We start from the raw sequence: 14,036 nt of genomic DNA, 5'->3' as shown, positions 1-14,036 counted from the left end.
AGGTGCTGTTCCTCCAGTGGAACAATGCAGCAAGCCAAGGACAGACATGTGGGCAAGATAGCAGGGTGGAGTGTTAAAATGTCAAGCGACAGGGAGGTTTGGGTCTTTCTTGCGGACAGACCGCAGGTGTTCTGCAAAGCGGTCGCCCAGTTTGCGTTTGGTCTCTCCAATGTAGAGGATACCGCATTGGGAGCAACGAATGCAGTAGACTAAGTTAGAGGAAATGCAAGTGAAATGCTGCTTCACTTGAAAGGAGTGTTTGGGCCCTTGGACGGTGAGGAGAGAGGAAGTGAAGGGGCAGGTGTTGCATCTTCTGCGTGGGCATGGGGAGGTGCCATAGGTGGGGGTTGAGGAGTCGGGGGTAATGGAGGAGTGGACCAGGGTGTCCCGGAGGGAACGATCCCTACGGAATGCCGCCAGGGGCGGGTGAAGGGAAGATGTGTTTGGTGGTGGCATCATTGTGGAGTTGGCGGAAATGGCGGAGGATGATCCTTTGAATGCGGAGGCTGGTGGGGTGATAAGTGAGGACAAGGGGGACCCTATCATGTTTCTGGGAGGGAGGAGAAGGCGTGAGGGCGGATGCGCGGGAGATGGGCCGGACACAGTTGAGGGCCCTGACAACGACCGTGGGTGGAAAACCTCGGTTAAGGAAGAAGGAGGACATGTCAGAGGAACTGTTTTTGAAGGTAGTATCTTCAGAACAGATGCGACGGAGGCGAAGGAACTGAGAGAATGGGATGGAGTCCTTACAGGAAGCGGGGTGTGAGGAGCTGTAGTCGAGGTAGCTGTGGGAGTCGGTAGGCTTGTAATGAATATTGGTGGACAGTCTATCATCAGAAATTGAGACAGAGAGGTCAAGGAAGGGAAGGGAAGTGTCAGAGACGGACCATGTGAAAATGATGGAGGGGTGGAAATTGGAAGATATTGTCTGACTCTCTTGGGTGATGACAGCCCTGACTCGGGGTCGTCCAAGAGGAAGGACAAAGTGTCACTGGTACATTTGAGTCCTTCTGCGATTCGTGAGCACTGGAGGCATCACCACCAGAAATGTGATTTTAATTTGATTTGTTGTTTCCTTTAAGCTTTTGGTTTGTGCTACAGTTTCGTGCTTTTTGCCCCTTGCCCTTATTACCTGAATTTATGATTGATTTAAAACCTGTCATCATTAGTGAGTAAAGGATTATAAATCTTTCTCTTCTTTTGAAAGGGTTTTGAACTGTAAAGTACCTGGAGGCCCTGAGGAAGGTGCTTACATCAGTCAAACTGTTTCCTTCCTTTGAGAAATATGCCAGTTGGAGGGAGCTGAAGCTGAAAGTTGGAAAGTTCTGGAGGTGCCGGAGCCGCGGGTTCAGGTTCATTGGGCCCGGGGATTAAGGACCATCCGCCCGGTGCCGCTGGGCCAGGATCAGACTCCACCAGGTGAGACCCGCGGACACCCGGCCCCGGCCGTGTGGGCGCGCTCCCGCCACCCGGAGGTGTGGGCGCGCTCCCGCCACCCGGAGGTGTGGGCGCGCTCCCGCCACACGGCCCCGGCCGTGTGGGCGCGCTCCCGCCACACGGAGGTGTGGGCGCGCTCCCGCCACACGGCCCTGGCGGTGCGGGCGCACTCCCGCTATACGGCCCTGGCGGTGTGGGCGCGCTCCCGCCACCCGGCCCTGGCGGTGTGGGCGCGCTCCAACCCCACGGGACTGGCGGTGTGCGCGCGCTCCCGCGACACTGGGGACTGGTTGTGTGTGCGCGCTCCCGCGACACGGGGGGGGGGGGGGGGGCTGGATGTGTGTGCGCGCTCCCGCGACACGGGACTGGCAGTGTGGGCGCGCTCGCGCGACACGGGACTGGCGGCGTGGGCGCGCTCCCGCGACACGGGACTGGCGGTGTGGGCGCGCTCCCGTTCAGCTCTGTTCTCCAGTTGGCGACACAGGGAGGAGGCCTGACGCAGGGACGGTGAGTTTTGCTGCCTCCGGGATGGGGCCTCAGGGATTCGCGGGCCGGGGGCCTGAGTTGGGCTCCGAAGGTTCCGGTGTTTGTTGCAAATCCCCCCATCTTCCCGGCCTCGATTCACGGACTCCCCCCGCCCGGTCACAACCGGAATCGGCGCTTAAACCCACGACGCCCCCCACCCCACCCCACCCCCTCTCTCGCCCCCCCACCCCCTCTCTCGCCCCCCCCACCCCCTCTCTCGCCCCCCCCCGCCCCCCCACCCCCTCTCTCGCCCCCCCCGCCCCCCCACCCCCTCTCTCGCCCCCCCACCCCCTCTCTCGCCCCCCCACCCCCTCTCTCGCCCCCCCGCCCCCCCACCCCCTCTCTCGCCCCCCCCCCACCCCCTCTCTCGCCCCCCGCCCCCCCCACCCCCTCTCTCGCCCCCCCACCCCCTCTCTCGCCCCCCCGCCCCCCCACCCCCTCTCTCGCCCCCCCCCCCACCCCCTCTCTCGCCCCCCCCGCCCCCCCCACCCCCTCTCTCGCCCCCCCCGCCCCCCCCACCCCCTCTCTCGCCCCCCCACCCCCTCTCTCGCCCCCCCCGCCCCCCCCACCCCCTCTCTCGCCCCCCCCCACCCCCTCTCTCGCCCCCCCCGCCCCCCCACCCCCTCTCTCGCCCCCCCCACCCCCTCTCTCGCCCCCCCCACCCCCTCTCTCGCCCCCCACCCCCTCTCTCGCCCCCCCACCCCCTCTCTCGCCCCCCCCACCCCCTCTCTCGCCCCCCCACCCCCTCTCTCGCCCCCCCCACCCCCTCTCTCGCCCCCCCCACCCCCTCTCTCGCCCCCCCCACCCCCTCTCTCGCCCACCCCCTCTCTCGCCCACCCCCACCCCCTCTCTCGCACCCCCCACCCCCTCTCTCGTCCCCCACCCCCTCTCTCGTCCCCCACCCCCTCTCTCGTCCCCACCCCCTCTCTCGCCCCCCCCCACCCCCTCTCTCGCCCCCCCACCCCCTCTCTCGCCCACCCCCACCCCCTCTCTCGCCCCCCCACCCCCTCTCTCGTCCCCCACCCCCTCTCTCGTCCCCCACCCCCTCTCTCGTCCCCCACCCCCTCTCTCGCCCACCCCCACCCCCTCTCTCGCCCACCCCCTCTCTCGCCCACCCCCTCTCTCGTCCCCCACCCCCTCTCTCGCCCCCCCCACCCCCTCTCTCGCCCCCCCCACCCCCTCTCTCGCCCCCCCACCCCCTCTCTCGCCCCCCCCACCCCCTCTCTCGCCCCCCCCACCCCCTCTCTCGCCCCCCCCACCCCTCTCTCGCCCCCCCCACCCCCTCTCTCGCCCCCCCCACCCCCTCTCTCGCCCCCCCCACCCCCTCTCTCGCCCCCCCCACCCCCTCTCTCGCCCCCCCCACCCCCTCTCTCGCCCCCCCCACCCCCTCTCTCGCCCCCCCCACCCCCTCTCTCGCCCCCCCACCCCCTCTCTCGCCCCCCCCACCCCCTCTCTCGCCCCCCCCACCCCCTCTCTCGCCCCCCCACCCCCTCTCTCGCCCCCCCCACCCCCTCTCTCGTCCCCCCCACCCCCTCTCTCGCCCACCCCACCCCCTCTCTCGCCCACCCCACCCCCTCTCTCGCCCACCCCACCCCCTCTCTCGCCCACCCCACCCCCTCTCTCGCCCACCCCACCCCCTCTCTCGCCCACCCTCTCTCTCGCCCCCACCCTCTCGCCCCCACCCCCCCTCTCGCCCCCCCACCCCCTCTCTCGCCCCCCCACCCCCTCTCTCGCCCCCCCACCCCCTCTCTCGCCCCCCCACCCCCTCTCTCGCCCCCCCCACCCCCTCTCTCGCCCCCCCACCCCCTCTCTCGCCCCCCCACCCCCTCTCTCGCCCCCCCACCCCCTCTCTCGCCCCCCCACCCCCTCTCTCGCCCCCCCACCCCCTCTCTCGCCCCCCCACCCCCTCTCTCGCCCCCCCACCCCCTCTCTCGCCCCCCCACCCCCTCTCTCGCCCCCCCACCCCCTCTCTCGCCCCCCCACCCCCTCTCTCGCCCGCCCACCCCCTCTCTCGCCCCCCCACCCCCTCTCTCGCCCCCCCACCCCCTCTCTCGCCCCCCCACCCCCTCTCTCGCCCCCCCCACCCCCTCTCTCGCCCCCCCCACCCCCTCTCTCGCCCCCCCACCCCCTCTCTCGCCCCCCCACCCCCTCTCTCGCCCACCCCCTCTCTCGCACCCCCCCACCCCCTCTCTCGTCCCCCACCCCCTCTCTCGTCCCCCACCCCCTCTCTCGTCCCCCACCCCCTCTCTCGTCCCCCACCCCCTCTCTCGCCCCCCCCCACCCCCTCTCTCGCCCCCCCCACCCCCTCTCTCGCCCACCCCCTCTCTCGCCCACCCCCTCTCTCGCACCCCCACCCCCTCTCTCGCACCCCCACCCCCTCTCTCGCACCCCCACCCCCTCTCTCGCCCCCCCCACCCCCTCTCTCGCCCCCCCCACCCCCTCTCTCGCCCCCCCCACCCCCTCTCTCGCCCCCCCACCCCCTCTCTCGCCCCCCCACCCCCTCTCTCGCCCCCCCCACCCCCTCTCTCGCCCCCCCCCACCCCCTCTCTCGCCCCCCCCACCCCCTCTCTCGCCCCCCCCACCCCCTCTCTCGCCCCCCCCACCCCCTCTCTCGCCCCCCCCACCCCCTCTCTCGCCCCCCCACCCCCTCTCTCGCCCACCCCACCCCCTCTCTCGCCCACCCCACCCCCTCTCTCGCCCACCCCACCCCCTCTCTCGCCCACCCCACCCCCTCTCTCGCCCACCCACCCCCTCTCTCGCCCACCCCACCCCCTCTCTCGCCCACCCACCCCCTCTCTCGCCCACCGCACCCCCTCTCTCGCCCACCCCACCCCCTCTCTCGCCCACCCTCTCTCTCGCCCCACCCTCTCGCCCCCACCCCCCCTGTCTCCCCCACCCCCTCTCTCGCCCCCCCACCCCCTCTCTCGCCCCCCCACCCCCTCTCTCGCCCCCCCACCCCCTCTCTCGCCCCCCCACCCCCTCTCTCGCCCCCCCACCCCCTCTCTCGCCCCCCCACCCCCTCTCTCGCCCCCCCACCCCCTCTCTCGCCCCCCCACCCCCTCTCTCGCCCTCCCACCCCCTCTCTCGCCCCCCCACCCCCTCTCTCGCCCCCCCACCCCCTCTCTCGCCCCCCCACCCCCTCTCTCGCCCCCCCACCCCCTCTCTCGCCCCCCCACCCCCTCTCTCGCCCCCCCACCCCTCTCTCGCCCCCCCACCCCCTCTCTCGCCCCCCCACCCCCTCTCTCGCCCCCCCACCCCCTCTCTCGCCCCCCACCCCCTCTCTCGCCCCCCCACCCCCTCTCTCGCCCCCCCACCCCCTCTCTCGCCCCCCCACCCCCTCTCTCGCCCCCCCCACCCCCTCTCTCGCCCCCCCCACCCCCTCTCTCGCCCCCCCCACCCACCTCTCTCGCCCCCCCCACCCCCTCTCTCGCCCCCCCCACCCCCTCTCTCGCCCCCCCACCCCCTCTCTCGCCCCCCCACCCCCTCTCTCGCCCCCCCCACCCCCTCTCTCGCCCCCCCACCCCCTCTCTCGCCCACCCCACCCCCTCTCTCGCCCACCCCACCCCCTCTCTCGCCCACCCCCTCTCTCGCCCACCCCCTCTCTCGCCCCCACCCTCTCTCTCGCCCCCCCCCTCTCTCGCCCCCACCCTCTCTCTCGCCCCCACCCTCTCTCTCGCCCCCCACCCCCTCTCTCGCCCCCCCACCCCTCTCTCGCCCCCCCACCCCCTCTCTCGCCCCCCCACCCCCTCTCTCGCCCCCCCACCCCCTCTCTCGCCCACCCCACCCCCTCTCTCGCCCACCCCACCCCCTCTCTTCGCCCACCCCACCCCCTCTCTCGCCCACCCCACCCCCTCTCTCGCCCACCCCACCCCTCTCTCGCCCACCCCACCCCTCTCTCGCCCACCCCACCCCCTCTCTCGCCCACCCCACCCCCTCTCTCGCCCACCCCACCCCCTCTCTCGCCCACCCCACCCCCTCTCTCGCCCACCCCACCCCCTCTCTCGCCCACCCTCTCTCTCGCCCACCCTCTCTCTCGCCCCCACCCTCTCGCCCCCACCCCCCCTGTCTCCCCCACCCCCTCTCTCGCCCCCCACCCCCTCTCTCGCCCCCCCACCCCCTCTCTCGCCCCCCCACCCCCTCTCTCGCCCCCACCCCCTCTCTCGCCCCCCACCCCCTCTCTCGCCCCCCACCCCCTCTCTCGCCCCCCCACCCCCTCTCTCGCCCCCCCACCCCCTCTCTCGCCCCCCACCCCCTCTCGCCCCCCCACCCCCTCTCTCGCCCCCCCACCCCCTCTCTCGCCCCCCCACCCCCTCTCTCGCCCCCCCACCCCCTCTCTCGCCCCCCCACCCCCTCTCTCGCCCCCCACCCCCCTCTCTCGCCCCCCCACCCCCTCTCTCGCCCCCCCACCCCCTCTCTCGCCCCCCCACCCCCTCTCTCGCCCCCCCACCCCCTCTCTCGCCCCCCCACCCCCTCTCTCGCCCCCCCACCCCCTCTCTACCCCCCCACCCCCTCTCTCGCCCCCCCACCCCCTCTCTCGCCCCCCCACCCCCTCTCTCGCCCCCCCCACCCCCTCTCTCGCCCCCCCCACCCCCTCTCTCGCCCCCCCCACCCCCTCTCTCGCCCACCCCCTCTCTCGCCCACCCCCTCTCTCGCCCACCCTCTCTCTCGCCCCCACCCCCTCTCTCGCCCACCCCACCCCCTCTCTCGCCCACCCTCTCTCTCGCCCACCCTCTCTCTCGCCCCCACCCTCTCGCCCCCACCCCCCTGTCTCCCCCACCCCCTCTCTCGCCCCCCCACCCCCTCTCTCGCCCCCCCACCCCCTCTCTCGCCCCCCACCCCCTCTCTCGCCCCCCCACCCCCTCTCTCGCCCCCCCACCCCCTCTCTCGCCCCCCCACCCCCTCTCTCGCCCCCCCACCCCCTCTCTCGCCCCCCACCCCCTCTCTCGCCCCCCCACCCCCTCTCTCGCCCCCCACCCCCTCTCTCGCCCCCCCACCCCCTCTCTCGCCCCCCACCCCCTCTCTCGCCCCCCCACCCCCTCTCTCGCCCCCCACCCCCTCTCTCGCCCCCCCACCCCCTCTCTCGCCCCCCCCACCCCCTCTCTCGCCCCCCCACCCCCTCTCTCGCCCCCCCACCCCCTCTCTCGCCCCCCACCCCCTCTCTCGCCCCCCACCCCCTCTCTCGCCCCCCACCCCCTCTCTCGCCCCCCACCCCCTCTCTCGCCCCCCCACCCCTCTCTCGCCCCCCCACCCCCCTCTCTCGCCCCCCCACCCCCTCTCTCGCCCCCCCACCCCCTCTCTCGCCCCCCCACCCCCTCTCTCGCCCCCCCCACCCCCTCTCTCGCCCCCCCACCCCCTCTCTCGCCCCCCCCACCCCCTCTCTCGCCCCCCCACCCCCTCTCTCGCCCCCCCCACCCCCTCTCTCGCCCCCCCCACCCCCTCTCTCGCCCACCCCACCCCCTCTCTCGCCCACCCCACCCCCTCTCTCGCCCACCCCACCCCCTCTCTCGCCCACCCCACCCCCTCTCTCGCCCACCCCACCCCCTCTCTCGCCCACCCCACCCCCTCTCTCGCCCACCCCACCCCCTCTCTCGCCCACCCACCCCTCTCTCCGCCCACCCCCTCTCTCGCCCACCCCCTCTCTCGCCCACCCTCTCTCTCGCCCCCACCCTCTCTCCCCCACCCCCTCTCTCGCCCCCCACCCCCTCTCTCGCCTCCCCACCCCCTCTCTCGCCCCCCCACCCCCTCTCTCGCCCCCCCACCCCCTCTTTCGCCCCCCCACCCCCTCTCTCGCCCCCCCACCCCCCTCTCGCCCCCCCACCCCCTCTCTCGCCCCCCCACCCCCTCTCTCGCCCCCCCACCCCCTCTCTCGCCCCCCCACCCCCTCTCTCGCCCCCCCACCCCCTCTCTCGCCCCCCCACCCCCTCTCTCGCCCCCCCACCCCCTCTCTCGCCCCCCACCCCCTCTCTCGCCCCCCCCACCCCCTCTCTCGCCCCCCCCACCCCCCTCTCTCGCCCCCCCACCCCCTCTCTCGCCCCCCACCCCCTCTCTCGCCCCCCCCACCCCCTCTCTCGCCCCCCCCACCCCCTCTCTCGCCCCCCCACCCCCTCTCTCGCCCCCCCACCCCCTCTCTCGCCCACCCCACCCCCTCTCTCGCCCACCCTCTCTCGCCCACCCCCTCTCTCGCCCACCCCCTCTCTCGCCCACCCCCTCTCTCGCCCACCCTCTCTCTCGCCCCCACCCTCTCTCTCGCCCCACCCTCTCTCTCGCCCCCACCCTCTCTCTCGCCCCCACCCCCTCTCTCGCCCCCCACCCCCTCTCTCGCCCCCCCACCCCCTCTCTCGCCCCCCCACCCCCTCTCTCGCCCCCCACCCCCTCTTTCGCCCCCCACCCCCTCTCTCGCCCCCCCACCCCCTCTCTCGCCCCCCCACCCCCTCTCTCGCCCCCCCACCCCCTCTCTCGCCCCCCCACCCCCTCTCTCGCCCCCCCCACCCCCTCTCTCGCCCCCCCACCCCCTCTCTCGCCCCCCCACCCCCTCTCTCGCCCCCCCACCCCCTCTCTCGCCCCCCCACCCCCTCTCTCGCCCCCCCACCCCTCTCTCGCCCCCCCCACCCCCTCTCTCGCCCCCCCACCCCCTCTCTCGCCCCCCCACCCCCTCTCTCGCCCCCCACCCCCTCTCTCGCCCCCCCACCCCCTCTCTCGCCCCCCCACCCCCTCTCTCGCCCCCCCACCCCCTCTCTCGCCCCCCCCACCCCCTCTCTCGCCCCCCCCACCCCCTCTCTCGCCCCCCCCACCCCCTCTCTCGCCCCCCCCACCCCCTCTCTCGCCCCCCCACCCCCTCTCTCGCCCCCCCCACCCCTCTCTCGCCCCCCCACCCCCTCTCTCGCCCCCCCCACCCCCTCTCTCGCCCCCCCCACCCCCTCTCTCGCCCCCCCCACCCCCTCTCTCGCCCCCCCCACCCCCTCTCTCGCCCCCCACCACCCCTCTCTCGCCCCCCACCACCCCCTCTCTCGCCCCCCCACCCCTTCTCTCGCCCCCCCAACCCCTCCTCTCTCAGCCCCCCCCCACTCTCAGCCTCCCCCCCTCCTCTCTCTGCCGGACTGAATATTGAGTTCAACAATTTCAGATCATGAACTTTTCCCACCTAATTTTTAAACTTATTTCGATCTATTGTTTTATCTCCACCTTTTAGCCCATTTCGATCATTTCCCCCCACTAGGGCCATCTGCCACTGGCTTGTCCTGCTTGCTAACCTTAATGTCCCCATTAGCACATTCCTTAGATAATAACCACCCCTTTGTCCTTTTGTCTATGACATCTTTGGTAATCTCTTCTTTGCCTCCACCTATCACTGGCCCCCTATCCAGCTCTACCTGTCCCAGCCCCCTCCACCAGCTTATATTTCACCTCATTTCTCTATTTCCTTAGTTCTGATGAAGAGTCATACGGACTCGAAACGTCAACTATATTCCTCTCCGCAGATGCTGTCAGACCTGCTGAGTTTTTCTAGGTATTTTTGTTTTTGCCCAAGAAATATCAATCCTTACACAAATCTCCAAAGTAATAGTTAGACCAAGTGGTTAATCCTCTAATTTTGGATAAATATCTGACTTGAGTTTTGGGAGTGTAAGTCTAATAGGGTAGAAGGAGATTTGAGTTAAGAATTTGGGGAAGGCGGTGGCATAGTGGTGTTGTCACTAGATTAGTATTCCAGAGACCCGTGGTAATGCTCCAGGGACCTGGGTTCGAACCCCGCCATGGCATATGGTGAAATTTGAATTCAATAAAAATCTGGAATTAAAAGTCCGATGATGACCATGAAAGCATTGCCGATTGCCGTAAAAACCTCTTGTCCTTTAGGGAAGAAATTCTGTCGTCCTTACCTGGTCAGGCCTACATGTGACTCCAGACCGCTGTGGTTGGCCCTTAAATGCCAAGGGCAATTAGGGATGGGCAATAAAATGCTCGTCTAGCTAGCGCCATCCACATCCCATGAACGAATAAATTTTTTAAAAGTTCAGTTTAGAAAATAAGTAACTGTGTTCATTATACTTTTAATATATTTAATGTACCTGACCATTTAAGATAGTATAGTTATGAATATTCATGTTTTTCATTTTTGTTTAGTAAAATTCTTTTGATTTCAAACCTTGTGGCTTCATTCTTTTAGTAAATACCTGGTTTTCCGAGTTCATAAAAATAAGTGTTACTGGTCTCTACCAACATCATAATAATGTAGACAAACAATACAGACAACATCCATTGCATTCCCTTTAACAACCTTCTCTGTTACTTCACCAAAAAATTCAATTAGATTAGTTGAGAATGATCTACCTTTTAGTTGAGATACTTGATGGGCTAAAATTGATAAAGAAGAATTAGAAAGGCCATCTGTATTTAAAACCTGGCATTTGTAACAGAATCACTGTTGTAATGTACTGTGCTATAATTTGGAATGAAAGTCCAACAATAATAGACCTCCTTCAGCCTATAGCCAACCTCAGTAATTCTGGTTCTGATTCAGTTCTAATATTACATTTCAATGTGTGGGAAAGTGTTGGAGTTGCATCATGTCTGTGCCAGCTCTCTGAATGAGCAATACATCTAGTGCCATTCTCCGTCCTTTTGCCATAACCCTGCACATTTCTCCTTTTCAGATAATTATCTAATTCCCTCTTTAAGGTCTTGATTGAACCTGCCTACACCACACTGTCAGCCAGCAATTCCAGATCTTAACCACTCACTGCATGAAAAAGCTTCCCCTCATGTCTCCATTGTAGTGTACCTGGATTTGCAAAATACATTTGATAGGGCACCACACAAAAGGTTAATAGGCAAGATAAGGACTTGTGGAGTTAGGGGTGATATATTAGCATGGATAGAGAATTGGTTAATAGACAGGAAGCAAAGAGTAGGGATAAAAGGCGCATTTTCAAGTTGGCAGACAGTGAGTCGTGGAGTGCCGCAAGGATCAGTGCGGGATCCTCAGCTATTTACAACCTATATTAATGACTTGGATGAAGAGACAAGGAGTAATGTGTCTCAGTTCGCTGATGATACAAAGCTAGGTGGATAGGTAAACTGTGAGGAGGACACAGAGAGACTGAAAAGAAATATAGACAGGTTAAGTGAGTGGGCAACAAGATGGCAGATGGAGTATAATGCAGAGAAATGTGAAGGTATTCACTTTGGTTGTAAGAATAGAAAATATTATTTTAAAGGTGTGAAATTTGTACGTGTTGATGTTCAAAGAGACTTAGGTGTGATCATACAAGGAATGCTTGAAGTTAGCATGTAGGTACACCAATCAATTAGGAAGGCAAATGGCATGTTGGCCTTTATTGCAAAGGAATTAGAGTACGGGAATAAAGAAGTCTTGCGACAATTGGTGGAGGCAGAAACCCTCAACTCATTTAAAAGATACCTGGACCTGCACCGGAAGTGCTGTAACCTGCAAGGCTACTGACCAGGTGCTGGAAGGTGAGATTAGAATGGGCTGCTAGTTTTTTATTTTTTATTTTTGGCTGGAGCAGACACGATGGGCCAAATGGCCTCTTTCTGTGCAGTAATTCTTCTATGGTTCTAATTGTACAGGGTATTGGTGAGACCACACCTGGAATACTGTGTGCAGTTTCCCCATTGGCGGAAGAGTCAAGAACCAGAGGAACCAATTTAAGGTGATTGGCAAAAGAAGCAAAGGCCATATGCAATAACTTTTTTTATGCAAGTGGTTAGGATCTGGAATGTACTGACTGAGAGAGTGGTGGAGGCTGATTCAATCGTGGCATTTAAAAGGGAATTGAACAAGCAGCTGAACAGAGAAAATTTGCAGGGCTAAGGCGAAGGGATGAGGACCTGGGTTGCTGTTGCAGAAAGCCAGGACGACACAATGGGTTGATAAGAACATAACAAGTAAATAGGAGTAGACCATAGATCCTCTTGAGTCTGGTCTGCCATTCAGTACAATCACAGCTAATCATCTGCCTCAAATCCCCTTTACCAATTGCTCCCAATATCTAATGATTTCTTGGAGATCAAAAATCTCATCCCTAAATATATTCAACAATGGAGCATCTACAAGCCTCTCAGGTAAAGGATTCCAAACAGTCACCACCTTCTGAGTGAAGAAATTTCCCCTCATCTGAGTCATAAATGATCAACTCCTAACCCTGAGACTGTGCCCCCATGTTCTAGATTCCCCAGCTCGGAGAAACAACCTTGCAGTATCTGTCCTGTTAAACCCTTTCAGAATATTGTGCATTTTTGTGCTTTTCAATGAGATTACGTCTCATTCTTCTAAATTCTAGAGAGTATGGGCTCAATTTACTCAACCCCTCATCCCAGGAACCAATCTGGTGAAACTTTTGCTGCACCACCTCCAATGCAAATATACCCTTCCTTAAATCTGGAGATCAAAACTATGCACCAAACTCCGGGTGAGGTCTCACCAAAGCCCTGTACAATTGTTGCAAGACTTCCTCATTCTTGGTACTCCAATTCCCTTGCAAAAAAAGTCAACATACCATTTTCCTCTTTAATTGCTTACTGTACCTGCATGCTAACTTGGATGTACTAGTACAAGGAATACAAAGTCTCTCTGAATATCAAAATTTAGAAGTTTCACGCCCTTTTTAAAAAAAAATTATCTGCTACTCTTCCAATCTCTCTGGCTTTTCAAAATTCCAACCTTTATCACCTTGTAACCATGTCTATGTAATGGAGATTGGACCTAAACCATTTGTCTCTATTTGGGAACATAAGAGCAGGAGTAAGCCATTTAGCCTATGCATACATATGTTATATATATAATATCAAAGAGTAGAGACAAGGTATGAGAGGAAAATAGTAATATGGGAAGAGGGTCAGAGAATGGCAGGAAGGGGAAAAAGCCTAAGAATGCAAAAAGACTTGAGGCTAGATGTTACAAAGATAACAAAAAGACTAAACTAAAGGCTCTGTATCTGAATGCGCGTAGCATTCATAACAAAGTAAACAAGCTGATAGTGCACATTAAAGTAAATAAATATGATCTGATAGCCATTACGGAGACCTGGCTATTGGATGACAAGGATTGGGTCCTTAATATTGAGGGCTATATGACATTCAAGATGAATAGGAAGCTAAGTAAAGGTGGAGAGGTAGCACTGTTGATCAAGGATGGTATTTGTGCAACAGTTAGACATGAGCTTGGTTCAGGAGAACAGGATGTAGAATTGGTTTGGGTGGAGATGAGGAATAGGGGGAAGAAGACACTCGTGGGAGTGGTCTACAATCCCCTAACAGTAACCACAATATAGGACAAAGTGTACAAGAAAAAATATTGGGTGTTTGTGATAAACGGATGGCAATAATCATGGGTGACTTTAATCTACATTTAAATTGGAAAAACCAGATTGGCAGTAGTAGCATGGATGAGGAGTTCATAGAATGCTTTTGAGATAGTTTCTTAGAGCAACACATTCTGGAACCAATCAAAGAGCAGGTTATATTAGACTTGATATTGTGTAATGTGACAGGATTAATTAATGACCTCAGAGTAAAGGCACCCCTAGGTAGCAGTGACCACAATATGAATGAATTTTACATCCAGAATGAAAGGGAGATGAATGGGTCTGAAGACTAGTATTTTAAACTTAAATAAGGGCAATTATGTGGGCATGAAAGCTTGGCTAGCTGAAGTGAACTGGGATACTAGGCCAGGGGTTAGATCAATAGAGAAGCAGTGACACTCATTTAAGGGGATATTTCAGAATACTCAGAATGAGTATATTTCTGCTATAAAGAAAAACTCTAAAGGGAGAACCCACCATCCGTGGTTAAATAAAGAAGTTAGAATCAAACTTAAGGAAAAAGCATCTAACTGCACAAAGATGAGTGACAGGTCAGAATATACAGAATGACTAAAAGGTTAATCAGCAGAAAGAAATTAGAGTATGAGAGGAAGCTAGTTAGAAATGTAAAAACGGCTGGCAAGAGTTTCTACAGGTATTTAAACAGGAAAAGAGTAGGCACAATAGGTGTAGGTCCTCTAGAGAGTGACAGTGGGAAGTTAGTAGCAGATAAGGAAATGGCAGATG

At 62.0% G+C, this 14,036-nt stretch overlaps 1 protein-coding gene across 2 annotated transcripts in view; it reads left to right on the top strand.

Moving 5' to 3' along the window:
* The first annotated feature begins 1,349 nt into the window (after nt 1–1,349).
* Nucleotides 1,350–14,036, top strand: part of tmem39b (transmembrane protein 39B) — a 111,049-nt gene continuing 98,362 nt past the window's right edge. Inside the window, exon 1 of one of the 2 annotated variants that reach the window (XM_078567507.1) lies at nt 1,350–1,419. The gene's annotated coding sequence lies outside the window, so the exon portion shown is untranslated. Of the gene's footprint in view, nt 1,420–1,815; nt 1,945–14,036 lie in introns of those variants that run through there. The other variant, XM_078567506.1, reaches the window with a different exon arrangement.

This window comes from Cetorhinus maximus, chromosome 21, assembly GCF_964194155.1.
Source record: "Cetorhinus maximus chromosome 21, sCetMax3.hap1.1, whole genome shotgun sequence".
Classification (NCBI taxonomy): Eukaryota; Metazoa; Chordata; class Chondrichthyes; order Lamniformes; family Cetorhinidae; genus Cetorhinus; species Cetorhinus maximus.
Note: the sequence above shows the minus strand (reverse complement) of the source record. Positions and strands in the feature narration are given on the sequence as shown.